Source organism: Aythya fuligula, chromosome 25 (genome assembly GCF_009819795.1).
Source record: "Aythya fuligula isolate bAytFul2 chromosome 25, bAytFul2.pri, whole genome shotgun sequence".
Classification (NCBI taxonomy): domain Eukaryota; kingdom Metazoa; phylum Chordata; class Aves; order Anseriformes; family Anatidae; genus Aythya; species Aythya fuligula.
The window spans coordinates 6110230-6129515 of record NC_045583.1 but is presented as its reverse complement, the minus strand read 5'-3'; positions in this window follow the sequence as shown (position 1 = coordinate 6129515).

Below are 19286 nucleotides of genomic sequence, written 5' to 3'. Positions count from 1 at the left end.
TTCGCACGGGCATGCGAGGACAGATCTGCATGCACAGATGTGCATGGATGGCTCCACGTGTGCATGAACAGCTCCACTTGTGAGGGTGTGCATGAAGGGATCTGCGAGTGCACGGACCTGTTCATGCACTCCTGTGCACAGAGATCCATCTGTGGACAGATCTGGGGACATGCTACCGCCAGGGACACAAAAGCCACCAGTGTTAGGCACTCAGCATGCAGAAAGCCCCACTCTCTGCTTTTGGGGTTTTCCTGCTCTTTGCCTGTTTGTTTTGCACGCAACTGGAAACAATTAGTTGTCAAGAGGCAAAATGTTTGCTTGCAAAGTGTTCGTCACACCAACAGGGAAGCAGAAAGCAAAATACTCTGCAAACACAACTAGATGTAAGCAGTAGCCCTGGGCTGCAGTGGTGACAACGGTGCAGTGACAAGGGGCCACGTGTCGGTGACAGCCACCACATCCGAGCTTCGAGGAAGCAGCAATATCAGCTCCTCGAGGCCGGAAACGCGAGCGGGGTTTCAGAAGCTGCTGAGGGTTTTTCTTGGAGCTGAGATAACCCCAGAGAGAGGGGGGACAGGGCTGGGGAACTGATGAGGAGCAATGGGGATTTGGGGTCAGGGCAGACCTGGGAGCCATCCAGAGATGGGGACAGCAGTGACAGCCCCCAGAGGGCATCACATCTGCACTCAGGGGTGCCACATAGGCAAGCTCTCTTCTCACCCATGAGTGCCCTTTAGGATCCGCGCTCAGATAAACATCGATGCTGAGGATGGTGGGGACAGGAGAGGAAGGATGCTGGGGTTAAAAGCCAGCTGCACTCCTGAGCACCCTCCTCCCCCCGCTGCTGAGATTGTTCTCATTTTCCACCATGAGCTGTCAGAGGCTTAGCGGCGCCTGGCAGTGGGAGGAAGCCGAGGTGGGCACCCAAGGGACGTGGCCGGGTGACGCCGGCCTGGGGGTGACTCACGGGGACCCCGTGCACATGCTTGGAGCCCTTGTGCGCCCGATGAGGGCTGCACTGCTCCTTCTCTCTTGCACACTCTCCCCCCGCCTCCTCTTTAAGTGACCGGATAATTGTCACAGCCCAGAGTCATGGGACAGTGTTGTCGTATCGCTGGTGAACGCGGGGTTTGGACTGACGGCGCCACGCTCGGGTTAATAATCCACCCCCTGCGCGCGGGAAGCAGAGGAAGCAGACGCCTCTTTTATTTTGGCAGGGAAGTGCTGTCATGCCTCCTCCCCTCCCAAACCTGCCGAAATCCCTGAGTCATGGGGCAGAAATAGAAACGGCAGCGGGAGCTTAGGGGTGACCAGCAGCAGCATCTCCTTAGTGATGCCAAATCTGTGGAAGGGGGGAACAGAGCAAGGGCCCCTTCCCAGTTGCAAACTGGGACCAGTGGCCCCATCACCACCCTGGTATTGCCTGGTGGCTGCTGTCAGCATCTCCCCCACAGCCATCCCCAAGCCAGGGGCTGTTACCTGGGGGAGAAAGGCAGGATGAAGCAGTGGGGCTGAGGGCATTGTCCTGGGCTCTGCTCAGCTCTGGGCTGCCGATGGTGGCTGTGGTCCCTGTGGCTCTGGCGGGGGCTGGTGGTCCATGTCTGCCGGCCCCCAGCCCCAGCCAGCCCCAAGGCAAGGGGCAGGATGCAGGATGCTCCCGGCTCCAAAGGGCCAGGCACCAGCAAGATCCCATCTGCAGCCACGTCTCCTCCTCTGCACCCAAGGCTGGAGCACCCAGGACACCTCAGCACAACCCGAGCCACGCGGGGAGCTGGAGGGGTGCAGTGTGGTCAGATATTCCCCCTCTTCCCAGCCCCGATGGGAGCAGAAGCACAGCACAGCCCAGTGCCTCCCTCTGGCAGGCTTTTTAGGGATGGCAAACACCAAGAGGTTCTTGGGGTGAACCCTGCAGCACATCCAAAGCCATTCCAGCTCCCTACATGGGACATGCACTCAGGCTCAGCCCACGTCTCCATCGGCTTATCTGGAAATCTGCTGAAGTCACATCTGCCCACTCACCACACTACAGAGAAAGTTATTTCCAGCAAGGAAGTGCTGCGAGCTCCTCATCTGTTCCTTTCCTGCTGATTCACCCATGGGCTCAGGCTCTCTCTCAGGCTCTGCTTTGCCCCTGTGCCAGTGTTGCTGTGGGACCGGGGTGGGCAGGGAGGTGCATGCCAGGCTGGAAATCCCCGTGGGAATGCCCCGCACCAGTCCTTGAGGAGCCGGAGGAATGTGGCCAGCAGTGCTGGAGACTGAGGGTGTCACGAGAAGATGACGGGACAAGGCTGAAGCCATCACCCCACAGCAATCAGCGCCACAAAATCCCTTCTTCTTCCCTCCTGCACCCTCTGCCCCCTGCTCCTCAGAAGGACCCACCAAACACCTTTGTGCACCCCCTGTGCACGGGGCCCTACACCCCTTCCTGGGTGGGTGCTGGGGTCCCCATGGGAGGGCAGTGCTGCAGGACAGTAGTGCAGGGCTTTGGGGATTTGGTGGCTGCTGGCGGGACAGGCTGGGAACCGCAGGGTCAGGCTGCATCTGCAAAGAAAGTCCTGTTTATAGTTATCGTAACCCAAGGTCCGGCCGCTTGCAACCACGGTGACTCTCAGGGGATTTCCTTCCCCCCTCCCCCCAGCATGTTGGGGGGTCCCTGGGCAGGAGCCAGCAGGATAAATCCCATCCCTTTCATTCAGGAACATTTCCCCACACCAGTGGTGTGTGCCATGTGGCTAGGGGGGACAGAAGACAAGTGATGGCCCCAAAGTGTCCCCAGCGCATCCCCAGCACGCCGTGGCTGAGTCACGCCAGGCTCCAGCCCCGCTCCTCCCTCCACCGGCACTCTCAAGGCTGAGGAATGCAGCCAAGCCCACGGCAAAAGCCTTCTCGGCTGTGGCCCCAGCACCCATCAAGATTTGGGGGGAAGGGGGAGGGGGCAGGAGCTGCCACCAGCAGCCCCATGGCTGCAGCGGTTACAGCGTGGCAGCAGGAGGCTCTGCACCCCATGCAGGTCCATGCAGCAACACGGGGGCTGCACCCATGAGTGCCCAGGGCTACAGCCAGAGCTGAGGTGCTGGGGTGCTGGGGGGGTGGGCAGCCCCCAGCTCCCTCCACCTCCTGCGCAGCCCTGCACACTGCTGGCTTGGCACCACCCGCTGCCTGCGGTGCGGCATGGGCGCAGCCCCAGCACCCTCCGGTCAGCCCGGCTGGAGCCAGGCGGGTGCCACCCCACGGGGGGGTCCGGGGGCTGTGCTGGGAGCAGCTGGGCACAGATGGGGAGGGACGGGACACAGTGCATCTCCGTGCCAGGAGCGGGGGATGGATGGGCAAAGGGCTTGGGAGCACTCCAGGGAAGCCCAGCATTGGCGCCATGGGGGGGGAGAACCGTCGGCACCCAGACCGGGGGGGTCAGGGGCTCCCGGATGCCGCAAGGGCCAGGCAGGAGCTTTGACACAGCTCTGGCTGCTGCATTCAGGCTGCTCTGCTGGACAACACAATTGCTGTGCTTTGTGTGCACCCAGATGGCCGAATCCCCACCACCACCCTCGAGCGGGGTGCCTGCACCCCACAGGGGACAGTTCCCAGGCTGTCAGGATGGCACCCCCGTGCCAGCCCCACACACGGGGCAGGAGGGGTGCTCTGCTCCACCAGCCCCACTCTCTGCCATGGAGATGCTGCCTGGGCAGTGCGGGGAGGGTCTGGATTGGGCCCGGCCACCCCGGGCGCAAACAGAGGAGCTGCTTGTCCTCCCCAGGAGGGCTGGTTGTTTATCTGCAGCCAGAGCTGTTTACATCAGCCACTGGCCCTGATCACACACAGGCCCCGTCCCCGCCTGCGCCCCCGCCATGGCCCTGGCTCCCCAGGTGCCGCCGGGGCTGTGCTGGGGATGAGGGAGGAGAGGGACGGGACAGGCTGTGTGCGAGAGCCATGCAAGGGCTGAGTCATGGCCCCAGCCTGCTCCACACCCACCTCCCTCCTGCTCTGGGGCCAGGAGCTCTGCCCTGTGCAGGATCCATCCCCGGGAGATGCTGAGCCCCTTCCCCTGTGCACATCCATCTTTGGCATCTGGGGTGGCCCCCAAAGCAAGGACATCTCCGGCATCTCCCTCCTCTGCCAGGCAAAGTCATGCTCCGGGGGACAATGACCTGTCCCCAGGGTGCTGTGGTCTGTGCTGGAGGTTGCAGAGTGCAGCGGGACTCAAACGCCATCATCTTCCTCATTGTGGATGGAGGCAGAAGGAGACAAACATCGATGGGGCCATCTGGATGGAAAGGCAAATGGACAGACAGACAGCTCAACTACCAAATTGACCCCCTTCATGGCACAGAAAGCCATAATTTTACAGCCCGGTGCTGTCCTCAATGTCTGGAGGCTGCCCCATGCCTAGGGGAATGCCAAGGGCCTTGCTCGCCAGGGAAAGAGCCCGCGCCTCCAGGAGGAAGTGGCTCCTGCCAGGAATGTGAGGCATTACTTAGCCTGCCGGCCGCGGATCAGCTGTTTGGCCACTGTGAGGCTGTTTTTCATTAGGAGCAGTGATTTCAACAGTTTCGCAGTAAAGCTGCCTCCTCCCTCCAGCGCACGGCTCCAGGACAGCCCCCAGAGCCCCAGCCCTACCTGGGGACCAGGGTGCCAATGTAGCCTGCCAGTGGTTTGGCCCTAATGAGCCTTGGCTGCAGGAGAGTGTGGTTCGATGCCTGGATCCAGCCCTCCTCCACCACAGGGACATGTTCTGAGCTGGTCTTGATGTGCACTTGCTGGCTGGGATGCTCAGAGGGACCATGTGGCATCGAGGGGGCCACCCCGCTTTCATGTGCCCCTGTGGCACACGAGTGCTGCGAGCCCAGCTGGGCTCGCAGCCCTGAGCCCCAGCACTGGCTGAGTCAAACGGGTCGCTTTGGGCTGAAAAGGGGAGATTTGGACCCACTACAACTGCGTGAAAGGGAGTTGGGGGTGTTGCATAAAGCTTTCCAGCCTTATTCTCCAGCCAAACTCTCTGCTTGGAAATGGTCTGGAATCCACTTGCTTTTATTAAAATCATCTTTTGGGCTCTGGGAAACCAAATGCCTCACAAGCAACACCAGTTCCAAGGCCCCACTACTAGGCAGCCCATGCCCCGTGTCATGAGGGGGGACACGGTGGGACCAAGGAGCAGCCAGGCTCTCGCGGTGCAAGGCTGCCGTACAGCACACAGAGCTGCTCCCACGCTCCCTGGTGCTAAATTCAGCCTCCCCTTTCCTCACAGCTGGCCGAGGCTTCCCCAGCCTCCATTCTGGTGGCCTCAGCTTCCCTCCTGTGGGGACGTTTCCCACCCTGACACCTTCACTTTCCCTTTTTCTCCATCCTCTTCCATGACCCCCATCCACAGCCAAAAGCAGAGCTGAGCAGGCTATAGCGAGGGGGTGAGGGGACTCGGACTGCTTGCATGGTTGTGGTTGTAGATTCAAGTTTTTGATGCAGTTTTTGTTTTTGTTTTTTTCAAAACAGGGCCCTTTCTGCATGTGAATTGTTTCCCTCAGCCTGCAAGAGCAGATGCTGCAGCGTAGCCTCGCTCACCCTCCTGCCCGGTCGATAGAGCCTCGTGTGCCCGGCCGCAGGGACATGCACCTACGCCAAGAGCATTGTATCATCCCCGGGACAGCACAAACAACCTTCATCCACCACCAGAAAAACAGTCTGATGCATCTTGGCATGTGCTGCTATGCCTCCACCCATCCTTCCGCCGGCCCCTTGCATCCCCCGTGAACCCCGCTGCAGGCGGCCGAGATGTATCGGCAGCAAAAAAACACCCAGAGGCTTCTTCCAAATGCCCCTCGCTCGTGCTGGCGCAAGGATGGCTGTGGAGAGCAGAAGCGTGCAAGGGGACATTTGGTCACCCCGATGGGTTCACCCCAAGCTGCGCCGTGCCTGGGTGCACGCGCTGCCCCGGAGAAAGGTGCTGTCGCAATGCAGCCAGCGGAAACAGTGCCCAGCGAGGCTGAAGAGCACAAAACCATGGTGGGGAACCTGCGAGGGCAGGGCTGGCCCTGGAGAGAGGGCAATGCTCAGGGGCATGGGGGGTTGCTGGGGCTCCTTGCCTGCTTGGCCTGACCCTGAGTTTGGGTCATCCTCTGCGCCTCTGCAAGGGTGGGATGCAGGACGGGGGCAGGAGGCAGGACTGGGACAGGAGGCTGAGCACCTCCGAGCCAGGGAAAGTCAGCACCTCCCAGCGGGATTCCTCCCATCCCAAGCAGTGTCAGAGGACTGGCCCCAGGATCCCTGAGGATCAGGGGGTGGCTCAAATTTGGGGGGCTGACATGAGCCAAGCAAGTCCCAGCTCAACATGGGACCCACTTGCCCATCCTTCCCCAGGGGATCCATGCTGCTCCCCCTGCCCGACGGTGCAATGGGGCCAGTCTGTCAATGCCCCCCCACACCCCCCTCAGTGCTCCTAATTAAGCATAATGCAGCGGAATTTAATCCTGCGGCCACTGCTGTCGTATCTGGAGGCTCGTGTGGTCTGCTTGCAGCCCTGCTCCATTCCTGAGCAACCACAAGAGTTTTCCATCCTCTTTTGATTAGCGTGCGGTCGCCGCCCCACAGCTCCCCGCCAGTTTGCCCCAAGCGGGGCCGGCAGCCCCCCGCACACCCGGGGAGGTGGGCCCTGGCCTCACCAAGCAGCCCCCTTCTGACAAAACTCACAGCCTCCCCCCAGCACGACTGTCCCATCAGCTGGGGGGGACTTTTCTTCTGCCCCAAATCAACTCGTTTCTCAGAAAACCATCCCAAGACGGAAGCCAGCTGCTAATCAAAAGGGAGCTGGCCCCTGACCTTCCACCACGGGGCTGCCAGGCCAAGATGGAGGCTTTGCCGGGCTCTTAAGCATAGCCAAAGAAACAGGGCTTTGCTCAGCCAAAGGCAGTGGCACCACCCCACAGGCCAATGATGGGGGACCTGGGTGCTCCCCTCAACCCCTTTGGGGATCACCCAGCTGTGGAGGGGACACGGCCCCCCCAGCCCACACTCCCTGATGAGATAAACCCTACCAGGAGCTTTGAGGTCCCGGCCACCAGCAGGTCTCTCCTGCTGTCCCTATGCCTCCAAACCTTTCCCAGCTCCCCCCCAAACCCTCCTGGGCCTTGTCCCTGCTCGGAGGAGCTGCAGCAGCCGTGGTTCAGCCACATCTGTGTCTGATTTTCCAGGCGAAGCCACATTCACCCGTGGGACGCAGAGGCTGCTCTGGGAAGCCCCGCGGGAGCAGACGACGCAGCCAGATGCCAGGCTCAGGATGTGGTCACTTGGCCAGGAGGAAAGTGGGGCTGGAGGGGCACAGACTGAGCACCACTGGTTTGGGGCAGAGGCAGGAGAAAGCTCCCCCCCCAGCCTGCTTGGAGGGGCCCAGCCAAGAACAAGCTCAACATGGCCCTGGAGAGGGGATGACGCGGAGCTGGAAGCACGTCCTGCTGTGAGCCGAGGCGCTCCATGACCTCATCACCACATGCTCCTGATGAGGAAGGAAAAGCATCTTTTATAAAGAAATAACCTTTGCCCGGGCTTTTCCTCGGGGAGAGAGTGTGACCCAGGGCCAGCACCATTCACCCTTTCCACGACAGCAAGCGATGATGAGCCTTCCAGCCACGAGGTGCCCTGACTCTGCTCCCCCATCCGCAGGACATGGGGACAAATACAAGGATGGGAGGATAGATATGGGGACAAGGGGATGTAGCTCAAAGCTGTGCCATAGCTGAGATCCACCTCCCCAGCCCACCTCTGCCATGTCCCTGGGGCACCCCAGGTTGCCACCGTGCTCCTGTGGGTGCCGCGTCCCCCCTATGTCCTCAGCACGCACAGAGCTGAGCTGAGCGGCTTTGCAATGCAGTGGCCAGCATTGGGAAACAGGGGCAGGGGAAGTCGAGCCTGGGCTAATAAACACATCGAAACCGTTTGTGGTTTCCGTGTGGATCATGTCCCTCCCCCCCTCCATCCACTGGAGACACCCCCACGCTCCCTGAGCATCCCCCGCAGCCAGCCCCATGCCAGCACAGCCAACAGGCAAGCACAGGAAGGGAAATGCCAGTTAATGAGAAGAAAAACAAATTCTTTCCAGGGAGCATGACACAGTGCTGGGCCAGGGCCCATCTCCATCCCCAGGGATGCCCGGCCAATGTGAAGCTGCTGGTTCCTCTTCCCCAGCATCAGGGCAGTTGCTTGAAAGCTCCAGGGCACGCTGCCTTCGCCCCATCCCTTCCCCGTGTAGCTGGGGCTCAACGTCACCACAAAATGTTTGACCCCAAAAGCAGCACCTTTGCTTCAGGGGGAAAAAACAAACAAACCAGCCGAACCCCAGGGAAGCCATGGGGTTGCTCTGCCTCCCCCCGCCCCAGATGGAAAAATGCAGTTTGAAACTGGGGCCACTTATGGGCTGACATCCCTTTTTGGGGGAAGGTTTGCAAGGAGCAGGGATGGGAAGCACGTGTGCCTGTGCCACCCCCGGAGGTGCTTCACCCTGCTCCCCATCCCGTTCCCTAGGTGAAGGTTTTGTTTGGACCAAAACCCTCAGAGGCAGAGTGCTCGGGGCTGCTGACGGAGCCGCTGAGACACTGCAGGACCGGAAAGCAGAGGGGAGACCTCGAGGAAACGCCTGACTGCCATCCTCCCCCCCAAACACCCCACCAGCCGCGTGGTGACAACGGGTGATACTGGTGACTCAGAGGCAGCGGGGAGGGAGCACATTCCCCATTCCTGCCTTGGTGCCACTGTGCTGCCCCTGTCCCCAGCACACCGAGCCCAACACCTGGCCCAGGCGCTGAGGGGACAGACTGGTGCTGAGCATCCTGCCCACGGTGCCCACAGCCAGGGCAGGAGGCACCTGCAGCAGGACCATCTCCACACTGCAGGTTTCAGAAGAAAAAGAGCCCCAAAAGGTGCAAACAAATCGCTAGCTCCTCTTCATACGGCACCTGGCACAAGGCACGGGGCAGGAGCTGAGCTGTTATTGCAATTGAGAGAAGATGGATAGGATTTAGGAGGAGGACTGGGACAGGAGCCCAGCAGCCTCCCTCCTTCTCTCCAAAAAATCATTTACTGAGCCTGGAAGGCAAATTTATCCTTCCCAGTACCAGGGCAAACACTTGCCCACTGTTTTCTATTAGCTCCCAGGATTCACCTGGACCCAAGTGGCTGAGCATCAGCCAAGCAGTTTTCTCCCCTCTGGAAAGGGAAAACTGGATCCTGGAGGGGGTTTGCTGGGCAGGCTGGGAGAGGGGGGGGTAATTCCTGGGAAGAAGCAAGCACCGGGGGGGTGAACGCAGCACTATGCCCACCCACAGCTCTCAGGGCTGGGCTGGGAGACGGGGCCATGAGCAGGATCCGTCCCCAGTGGTTCTGGAGCAGGTGGCTGCGTTGGGGGATGCTTGGCGTGCTGGAGGCACGGATCACACCTCCCCACACACAGCACACTGCTTTCAGACTGTTTCCCCCTGGGCTTCATGCATTCCAGCCAGGCTCCGCTGCTGAGTCACACTTGGCCAGCAAAGAGGACCTGGCGGAGGAAAAGGGACTCCCCCCCCCATCTGACACCCTCTCAGTAGCCCAACGGGCCAGGGCCATGCAGGGACACCCACATTAACGGGGTGCTCATGTCACCAGGGGTCCCGGATTAATGGGGCACTCTCACCTCTGGTGTCCCCTCACCTCCAAGGAAATCTTAATGGGACACCCTTGTCCCTGGGTACACGTGGTTCTGGGGCACCCTCATCTCCAGGTCCACTTTGGCTCGACAACGCCTCTGTTAACAGGGAACCCTCATCTCTGAGACACCCTTATTAATGGATTGCCTTCATTAATGTGACAGCCTCCTCTCCAGCACATCCCACTCCAGTCCCATCGTTGAAGGTTGCCAGCCCTGTTTGGCAGCCCTATGGTGCTGCATCCCTTGGGTTTTGGGGTTAGATGCCTTCAGGGTACTGGAGGTTGCATGGGGCTGCCAAGCATCACCTCTGCCCCCCAGCGTGTGAGCAGCTCTGGGCCTGGCTTTGCACTTGCAGAGCAGGAAAACAGCTGTGGCTTGGAAGAAAGAGGAAAGATTTAGTTTTCCTCCTCCATAGGAATGAGACCAGGGGAAGGAGAAGCAGCTCTGTCCTGGGCGGTCCCAGCAGCTGGTTTACTTTCCTCCTTGCATATTTGGGAGGGTTTTTATTTAGCTGATACAAACGATGTTTGAGGTCCTTTTTATTCTAGTTTCCTCCCGGCAACCATCCGAGATGAGTCAGAAATAAAAAAATAAAAAATAAAAACAAAGAATAAGGGAAGCAAAGGCAAAACTCCCACCTCTCTCACCCAGCTGGTGCCAGAGCTGCCAGTGGAGCCACAGAGGTGTTGGGTGCTCACCCCCAGATGGGTCTGGGGGGATTTGGGGGAACACTTCTGCTCCCTGCACTTGGGGTGCTGGTATCGATTACTCAAGGCTGTGTTATGCTAGGCGCATTCCCTGGTCTGTGCCGTTCCCGAGCAGGATTTTGGCAGGGGCGAGGATGGGCTTACTCAGGCTGGAAGGGAGCTGGCTCGTCTGGGGAGCAGGGAGGAGATTTAACCCCTCCGGCAAGCTGGGCACTGCTCCCACCCCACTCTCATCCCAAGTCCTTCCCAGGGATCAAAGGTGATGCCAGCAAAACCCTGGTGAGAAGCAGCACACTTCTTCCTTTGCCCCAAGTGTTTGGGGTGATGAGGCCAGGGAGGGGAAAACCAAGCCAGGCAGTGAGTCCCCACGTGTGTTTCAAAATAGCCAGCAGCAGGGTTTGGCCAGACACAGCGACCGCTGACCCGTGCATCCCGTTCTCGCCGTGGCCACAGATCCCCACCAGCGCCAGCACCATCCCTCCAAGGGATTTTGGCAGAAATGAGCACAAATCAGTGGCAGGAACTGGGGCCACTGCTGTGCTCCCACTGGAGAGCAAACCCACGCCATGCGAGGGAGCAGTGTGGAGCTGCTGCTGAGCGCCTGCTCCATGGTTGGTGTCTGTCCCAGCAAAAGGGAGGCAACTCTTGCCAGATCATAATTAATGAATATTATCAAAATACCTGGAGATAGCGTGAAAAGCCCTAAACAGAGAATATTCCCCCATCACAGCTTTTTCTCTCCATCAGTGCCACTCAAGCAGCCCCGTGCTGTGGAGCTGTGCCAGAGGCAGACACGCAGCTGCCCCACACCACTGAGCAGCGCTGTTTACAGCCAAAAAAACCTGCAACCGCAGTCAGCACCCTGAGTGGGACTTTGGCAGGCAAAACAGGCTTATGCAGGCTGGAAGGGAGCCAGCAATTCCCAGGAGCAGAGGAGGAGATTTAACCCCTCTGGCAAGCAGGACTGCAGGTCAAATTCACCTCAAGCCCCCTTTTCTTGGCACGGGGTCACCCTTGGGTCCTGGGGAGACCTGGAGCTGGGTGCCACCTTGCTGTGTGTAGAGACACCTGTGTTGTGTGTCCCATGGGGTGGTGTCCCCTCCCTGGGGCTGGTGTCCCCAGCTGGGACCTGCAAACCCTTTTCCGTTCTTCTGAGAAGTGGCTGCATCCTGCGTGCCGGGGCTGGCTGTATCTGTCCTCCCTGCAGCCATGAGCTATTGCTCACAAATAAAAACAAAAGGGGAGAGTTATAAATAACCAGCCTGGTAGCCAAAAAAGCTATCTGCGAAGGCGACAGTGAGGATGGTGCCGTATGGAGCATCGTTTATGGGGTCTGAGCTGCTGTAGAACTGGGCTTTCCTCTCCATCTGCTGCTCCTCAGCCTGCCCCAGATTGCCCATGGCCCCAGGACTTCGCAGTCTGTGTTCTTGATGTCTGGCTTTGCACCACCCTGAAAGCTAGAAGCATACTGCTTTATTATTTTTTTCAGTGCAAGCTGACATTTTCTAGCAGTCGCCCAATTTCAGCATCTGGAGCCAGATGCTGAAGCCTTTTTATGGGCTGGAGTGCCCGTGTGCATAAGCCATCCTGGCTGGCACCCACTGCATAGCCCTCCTGTGTGGCATCTCCCAGAGAGGCTCGAGGAGCATCCTGCAGCACTGCTCTGGACATCACCTTGAGGGCACCTGAACCCCAGCACGTCTGTGGACATCTCTTGCTGGCAGGGACTGAGACAGCTCAGAGCTCCCCCTTAGGCTCAGCTCTCTGCAGTCCCATGGGCCAGCCTTGGCCAAGGCATCTCCAAGCAGACTGGCAAAGACCAGGGAGGCACCAGCAGGCACTCTGCAGGCACCAGCATCAGTCCGGTGTGAGGCCCAGCTCAGACACACGTATTGCTCTAGGACCACCTGTGTCCCATGATAGCAGTGACACAGACACTTAGTGGCTCCAGGAAGTTCCTGGAGGCACCTCTGGAGGCCTCCATGGTCCTCTGGCCGGGCTGGCATGATCCATCCCCTGTCTCCCAGTGCCTGGATGCAGAGGTGAGACATTCAAGCATCTTCATGCACAAGCAACTGGAAGACATCAAATCCTAAGCTCCTTTCCCAGCCCTGTTGGCATATTCAGCCCTTGCTGATGAGAAGCCTGGTGACTTGTAGTTATCTTCTAAACAGTTGGTTAACCACCTGGTTTTGCTATTCTCTTACCTTTGCCATGTCTTTCAGTTCCACAGACAGCAAATGCCTTCCAAACAAGGAGAAAAAAAACACCAGCTTTTGTTTTGGTCTATTCTGAAGAAGTTGCTTGGGTCTTGCAGATAAGACAGATTGAGATGTGCCAAAAAAGACAGAGTGAGCATCCAAGTCCTCAGAGGTTTGGAGAATCTTTTATAACAGTTTACACAGAGCATTTTTAGGACATTGATCAGGCCCTTGCTGGCTGGCAAAAGGTCTTGGATGCTCATGGCATCCAGGCACACGTCCCTCCTGGTGTCCAGCAGAAGCTGCACTGGGCTGAATAAGACTGGGAGCCAGCTCCTTCTATTCCCTGGCCAACTTCCCATGGAAGTCACACAATAGGGAAGGTCAAACATTTTTCCATTCTGAGTATTTATCGATGGAATGACATTTTTCTGGCAGGAAGCACTTGCCTTTCAGGGAAAAAACAGCCATATGTGTCCACTCAGCAGCCGCATGTCCCCAGTAAACCCCAGCTGCACTGGTCTGGAAGCAGCACAGGGGGACTGGGGACCATGGGTGTCTGCACCCATCCTGGACCAGGGAGCACCGGGAAGTGCAGGAGATGCCACCTGATGGTGAGAGCAGCAGGAAAGAAGGTGAGATTTGGGTTCACACACTCACCGCCCCACTGCTGTTTCCCCTCTCCAGTTCTGCCCCCTTTCTGCAACCAGCTTTGACCATGTGGTGGTTTCACTCAGCTAGGCAGCTGATCTCCACCACAACCACTCCCTCACTCCTCCACCTCAAAGGGAAAGGGGGAGAAAATTCGATGGAAAGGAATCAGCGGTTGAGATAAGGACGGGAAGATCACTCAACAGTTATCGTCATGGGCAAAACAGACTCAACAGATGGAGATTAATGTAATCTATTACCTATTTCTAACAAGCTAGAGCAGTGAGAAACTAAAACTAAAAACACCTTCCTGACATCCGCCCTCTTCCACCTCCTCCCCCAAAGGGGTGCAGGGGAACGGGGGCTGTGGTCAGTCCCTGACACTTTATCTCTTTTGCTCCTTCTTGGTCCCTCCCTGCCCCTGCTCCCCGTGGGTCCCTCCCATGGGATGCTGTCCTTCCCGAAGTGACCCTGCAGGGGCTGCCCACAGGCAGCAGCTCTTCAAGCAAGGCTCTGTAGCACAGGGAGCAAACTGCTCCAGCATGGGTCCCCCATGGGTGGGCGGCAGCTCCCCCCAGACTCCCTGCTCCACGTGGGCTCCTCTCCACAGGCTGCAGCTCTGGCCCAGGGCCTGCTCCTGTGGAGGCTCTCCATGGGCTGCAGCCTCCTCCAGGCCACATCCACTGCTCCACCGGGGGCTCCTCCACAGGCTGCAGCGTGGAGATCTGTTCCTTGTGGGACCCATGTGTGCAGGGGGACAGCCTGCTCCACCAGGGGCCTCTCCACAGGCCGCAGGGGAACTGCTGCTGCCTGCCTGGAGCACCTCCTGGCCTCCTGCTGCACTCACCTTGGAGGGCTGCAGGGCTGCTTCTCACTCCTCCCTCTGTCAGCTACTGTGTGGCAGTGTTTTTTCTTCCTTAAATATGCTCTCAGAGACACAAACAACATCGCTTATGGGCCCAGCTTTGGCGAGCAGCAGGGCCTTTATCTAACATGGGACAGCTTCTGGATTCTTTTCACAGAAGCCACCCCTATGGTCCCTACTACCAAAACCTTGCCACGTAAACCCACTACAGACCCAGCTCCTCCAACCTCCAAGGACACACCAGACCCAAGTGACTCCCCATGGAAGGTGTATCCCTGATGCGCCCGGCTCAACCTTCCCTTGTCCTGCCCCGGTGACACTGTGGGAACCTCCTGGCGTGGATTCCCCACAGCTCACACCACTTCTTCCACTTCTCGATGCAGACGGCATCTGGCTGCCCTTTCACAATTTCCTCCAGCATTACTTGGTCAAGTGTCAGCCCGGTGCACGCTGCACCCACGTGCTTGGTGGCACGGTCCCCATGTGTCCCTGCTCTCAGCAGCCCTAGGCTCAACACACCGACCACGAGGCCACGTTGGGCTTTGACGCAGAGGAGCGCGTCACCAGTAGGGTCCCCTCATATTTTGGGGAAGGGAAGCACTTACTGCAATTAAACACAGCGTTGCCTGGTCACAGCCTTTTTTGGCTGCATCCTCTGCATCCCGACCAGCTCAGAGTCATATGTTCGCATCGCCTGCTGCATCCTTATTCGCAGCCTTCATCACCCACCCGGGCTCCTGGAAAGACCCCCTCACAAGCACCATCACCCCATCCTCCCCCAGCCACAGCCACATTCACCCATGCATGAAAGCAAATCAGATGTCGAGGCTGCATCAGCAATGGGACCAAGTCCCCTGACCGGCTCTGCCTGCTCCACCCAGGCAAGAAGTTTGACTCACTGTCTTCGAGGAAAGCACTGGGGCTCCCGGGCTCTGCAGGGTTGCTTCCTCTGCCAACACCATGAGGGATTTGGTGGCTGAACTTTGCTGACCTCTGAATTTGTGGGGTTTTAGGGGCAGAGGGAAGTGCCTGGCATCCCTGGGATGCTGCCAAGGGCCAGATCCTGCTACTAGGAAGGGTGCTGCTTCGGAGGGAGGGGGCATGTTAGAAGCTTTTAGGTTAGGCTCACCCCCAGGCTGGGCAGCAAGGATAAGGAGGAATGGGGTGGGATGCAAGGGATGGGCCTGTGGCCATGGAGATGCCAGCTCCTCCTGTGGGGGGATTCATCCCAAACACCAAACAGGAAGCAGAATAAAAGCCTTCCAAGCTCTCCGTGCTGCTCAAGCTTCCCCACACTGTGCACAGCAGGGAACGATCTTGTGTCCCCAGGAGGGGCACAGCCTGGGGCATGGACAACCCCTGAGCTCTGCCCTTCTGCCCCCCCCCCGCCCTCCCCCACCCCCGCTGCACCTCTCACCCACCGCTTCCCCCAAAACCCATCCTCCCGACTATTCCAGGGCCTGGGAAACACCAAGAAGCACCTCCAGAGCCTGCAGCCATTTGCAGCAGCTCAGCCGCCCCCGGCTTGGCTGAAACCTGCTCGTTTGCATGCTCTCATCGCCTCTAATTAAACCCATGTGCTGCCACTGCCCGTTTGTCTCCCACCGCCTCTGGAAATCCCCGGGTGCCGCCGCTGTCTGCGGGTGCTGCTCTGTGCTGGGGCTCAGCTGCAGGTCCAGGGCAAACCCCTCGCTGCTGGCACAGGGAGTACAGCTACGCCAGCAGTGGGTTTGGGGGCCTTCTGACCCTCATCTGGGGGCAGGGGGGTGAAGCCTCCCTCACCCATGGTGGTCAGAGGGGAGTAGGGAAGCAATGGGGGGGTGGCACAAGGGTGGCCCCAGGGACGCCAGTTTTCCTTCTTCACCCCAAAACCTAGCTGCTTTCTGCAGGTGTGCAGCCAACGCCATGGGTCTGGCTGCTTCTCTGGAGGAAAAAATAATATAAATAAATAAATATATAACTTTTTCCATGGGTTTCTCCTTCACCAGGGGTCATATACCACACCTAGGTGGTTGGGACAACGGCCTGGGACTTGGAGGGACCCGAGCAGTCCCTGCCCTCTGCCCCGCAGCCTCCCAGCACTCCTCAGCCATCACAGCTCCGTGGCTGCTGTTTTACCTTTTGGCCTCTGCAGAGCAAAACCTCAACACATGAAGATTACCAGCCTCCAGCCAGGTCTCTGCAGCTCAGCTGGGGGCCACCAACTGTGCAGCTGTTCTGGCACACCGGCCGCCTGCGAGCATCCTCTTGGGCACCCTGCAGAAATGAGAAAGAGGAGCAGCGGCGGCGGGTTAACAGAGAGGAGAGGAGGAGGCTGCTCAGGTGTTGCTTTCAAAAGCCTCCGAGGATGCTGCAGGAGGGATCTGGGGAAGCTGGTGCACCAGTAACACCCTGGAGCTGCCCTCCTGCTCCTGCAAAGGGAACACCACCCAAGGACTCACAGGAGCGAGTAGTTTGGACCAAGAGGTCCCTCTGGGGATGAAGGTGGAGGGGAGGCAGCACCCCCCAGGGCAGAGGGCCACAGTGGGGTGACAGGGATCCAGCTCTCATCACCTACACCAGCTTCATGATGCCCTCATGTGGCAACCATGCGGTGCAGGCGCCAGCACCGCCCAGGCAGGATGCGACCCAGGAGTGTCACCATGGCCACACACTCACCATAAGAGAACCAGATGCGCCCCAGCCCAGGGTGACAGCGGGGAATGAGCCAGCAGGACATGAAGAGCAAGCAGGGACCGTGATGTCAAGGCATCACTGAGCATCCCTGCATCTCTTCACTTTTCACCCCAAAATGGCATCCCAGCCCATTGCCAGGACAGCTGGGTCATTAGGGCACATGGTCACTGCCGCAGCTGAAGAAGCCACGCCGAGGGCAGGAGGATTTGGTGGATTTGGGCATCGCTGACAGGGACGTCCCGGCCCTGGGGGCTGTGCCAAGCAGCACACTGAGCCATGCCGAGCTGTGCTGAGCCATGCCAAGCCACTCCTCTGGCCCAGGCAGAAAGGTCTGATGCAGTTTCCCAGCCCCCGAGGGGTTAACGGCCCCCCACGTCCCTGCCCGGCGGTGAAATGACGAGGAGCTGCCAGTCCCCAGCAATTAGGCAGCAGGTCCGGGTACACCGCGGCCCATCCCGCGCTTCGCCTCGCTGACGTGGGGACGGACCCAGGCTGCCGGTGGTTAGCGCCGCTGGCCGGCACCCAGCCACCAGAGCCGCAGCTGCTCCCCGGTGGCACCTGGCCGGGAGCGATGTGTCACCGGCCCTTCCCGGAACCCGCAGCCCTGCTGTCCCTCTCTGCCTGCACACCCCCAAGTCTGCCCCAACCCTGAGGCCGGATCCTGCCCCTGCAGCCTCAGCAGATGCAAGAGAAAATCCCTGCACTGGGATCAGGACGTGTCCCCTGGGCTGTCCCCTTCGCATGTGCCTATGTCCCCCCCCTAGTCTGGAGCAGAAAATTCCCTCGGGGCTCCTACGCAGCAATACAGGCCAACACTGAAAACCTAGCAGGGGGGACACATGTGGGAGCTGCAGGATGGGGCCTTTTCCTCCCCAAAAGCGCTGTGTCTTGTGGCCAACACACTGGTTTTGCTCATTTTGACACCTGGGGGTTTCCAAACCCAAAAATGGCCCCAGGAAGGGGAATGTGGGGGCAGCAGCCCCCACCAGCACCCAGCACTGCTTCTAATGTCCCTCTGCAAAAAAGCAGCCCCCAGGTTTTGCTCCAAGTCCAACTTGTTTGGGTTGCCTGGAAATGGCGTTTTCTGATGGCGGGCACTGGAGCGGTGGCCAAGTCCAGCTCCTTACTCTGTGCTCTGCCCCATCCTCCGCCTCCGCTCAGGGCCGCTGGGCTGGGAAAGAGCCTCCAGCTCTGCTCTCGGCTCTTCCCAAGGATGCTTTTGGTCCCTGGGGACTTTCCGAGCCTGGGGAAGGGCGACGGGGCCCAGCGGGGCTGTGCACTGGCAAACACCTCTGGTTGGGAGCCAGGGCGGTCGGTGGGGGAAGAAAAAATAAAATAACACATTTCGTAATATTTTACAGTAGTGCTGCAGCTGATGCCATCCCCAGCTTGCCTAGCGGGGTGACTGGGAGGTGTGGGGCAAGAGGATGGGAGGCAGCATTGGCATTGCCAGAGAAAAACCCCGCATGGGGTTTTCACAATCCATAAAGCAGTGATGAAATAATCCCCCAACATAAATCCCCGGGGGCTGCTCTCCTGTCCCTGCTGGCACCCAAGGCTGAGCCGGTGTCACTGTGTCCCCTGTGGCAGGGACCGGGTGGTGCCGGCACCTGGGTTAATGAGTGCCCAAAGGACACAGGGTTTATGGCCAGTGTGGGGACTTTGCTTCCTCGCAACGCCACGGCGCGTCACATCCCCAGGGCCACCGCTGGGGACAGTCCCCAGGGCAGAGCCTGGTACCACAGGGCCGGGCTGGGTGGGAGGGGGCACCACAGTGCGCCCAGTAAGGGTCACTGGGTGGCCCCCTGCCCGCTGCATGATGCAGTGGCATCGTGCCACAGGGCAGCCAGTGCTGGCTGGTGGCAGTGGGGGCGTCATGGGGATGGCACACCTGGGTGGCCGCAGATCCCAAACACCATGTATGCTGCCCCGAGCAGAACTGGGCTTCACAGGATGGGTGGGAGGCATTTTGCCCCGTACCCCAACCCCCTCCCCGTGCCCCCCCTCTCCTCTAGGTCCCCTCCCCCTTGGGGACAGGGAGAATGAGGCTGGGGACACAGACACAACCCCTTACCTTGCATGTCTCTATCTACTGGAGGGGTTGGCATAGCAGGGGGTGGCGGTAGCCCCAAACCTCCCACGGGATCTGTGATGCCCCACAGCAGGACACCCGTGTCCCCCTTGAGAAGTGTCGCACAAACGCTCCCAGCAGCAGGGAGCAGAGTGGGGCCGACAGGACCCGGGCTGGCAGCGGGCACATCTGGGACCCTGCAGGTCCGGGGGGCCGTGAAATGGGGGGGGGGGGGGGGGCGACCTCTGGGGACAGGGAGCACGGGGCCGCGCTGCCCCCTGGTGGTCAGGGCTGCGGGCTGCGCCGCGGGGAAACTGAGGCACGACCCCGACCCCTGCACCCCTCCCTGCTCCCTGGGGCCGCCCCCAGCCCCCTGCCCTGCTCCCACCTGTCCTCCAAGGTGAGGGGAGCCGAGCGAGGGGGGCAGTGGGGACAAGGGCCTCTTCTG